Genomic DNA, 1,462 nt, shown 5'->3' on the forward strand with positions numbered 1-1,462 from the left:
GGACTTTTCACTCCGGGTCTTTGATTAAAATGCGAGCTTAATCATCGCACTCTGCAGCCACCTGGGGACTTCGCTCGTCGCTCGCTATTTCCTCTCACCCTCACGTCCTTCACCCTCCGATACAGGGCCTCTCTATCTTTTCTTTTCCACGTCTCAACGAAAGCTGGAAAACCAAAAGGATAATGCATGACGCGGTCTTTTGTTGCTCCGCGATGACAGAGAGGCGAGGTATGACGAGAAGAAATAAGCTTCCTTCCCGTTTTAAGATATTAAAATGTGTCATCAGCTGATGCCTTCGTTACTGCATTGTGATGGATCCTGCTCGCTATCTCCTTCTTGCGACGTGTTTCCGCGTCCTCACTTCTGCTCCAGTATACTTCTACTTTAATTACGAGAATGCTACTCGGTTTACATAGAAAGAGTGTATATTGCCTTACGTATTTTCTCAGACTATGTCTTTGTAATACTTTCGAGAAACATATGAATTAATTAGTATTTTATATATTTTGCCGTATTATGCCGCATTAATAATTCTTTACACATATATTATATAAGTATAATGTAAATTTATGTTACCTTTTTTAATATCTTTTATTTAAAAAAATTATTTAATAAATAATTGTATAATTCTATCTTGCGTTCATTTAACATGTTGCATTTCTAGTAATAAATTGGTTATAATGGTGAGGATGAAAGTTTCCTGTTCAAGAGAACAGAGCCACAAGTCTTATGTCTATAGGAGAAGAGGTGACGATTGACAATCGTCAGTTTTCCAATTTTCGATAAATCATCTTGAGACGACCGCGCAAGGGCATCAATAGATCCGCGACGATATCAGGGTGTAAGGCGTCGGCGAGAATGTAGGGTGAGTAGGGGATGGGGAAGTCGGTGGCGAAGGTAGAGGGTGGAAGACGGAGAGGAGGGAAGGGGTGGTTCTTGGGGCTTCGTGAGAGGATGGGTAGGCGAAGTAGTAAGGGAAGGGGATGGGGAGGGGGTGCAATTTCCGCGGCTCGTGATTGGGGCAGCCTCCTCGGGGAGCAAAAACTCCATCTACAAATGAACAGCCGTGACAAGAGCCATAATTTCTCGGGGCTGAGCCGCAGCTACCGTGGCTTCTGCCAGCCGCAACCTTCCTTTTCGTTTCTGACATGATCTTATACACAGAAGATGGCATACAGTCATGTCGAAGAACTCAAGAATTCAGATCCTAAAGAATCTCTTATTGTCGAAATGTTTATACTTGCTCACAGAGTTTTCAGCATATATTTATAGACCTTTCGATAAATTTATGAACTCACAATATAGAGTTTCTATAAGCTGTCATTAAATAGATATATTATATTATTATAGACATATTATATTATTTTGAAAAGAATATCTTCTCTCTCTCTCTCTCTCTCTCTCTCACACACACACACACACACACACACACACACACACACACACACGACACGACACGCAC

This window comes from Atta cephalotes, assembly GCF_000143395.1.
Source record: "Atta cephalotes unplaced genomic scaffold scaffold00001, whole genome shotgun sequence".
NCBI classification, from domain to species: domain Eukaryota; kingdom Metazoa; phylum Arthropoda; class Insecta; order Hymenoptera; family Formicidae; genus Atta; species Atta cephalotes.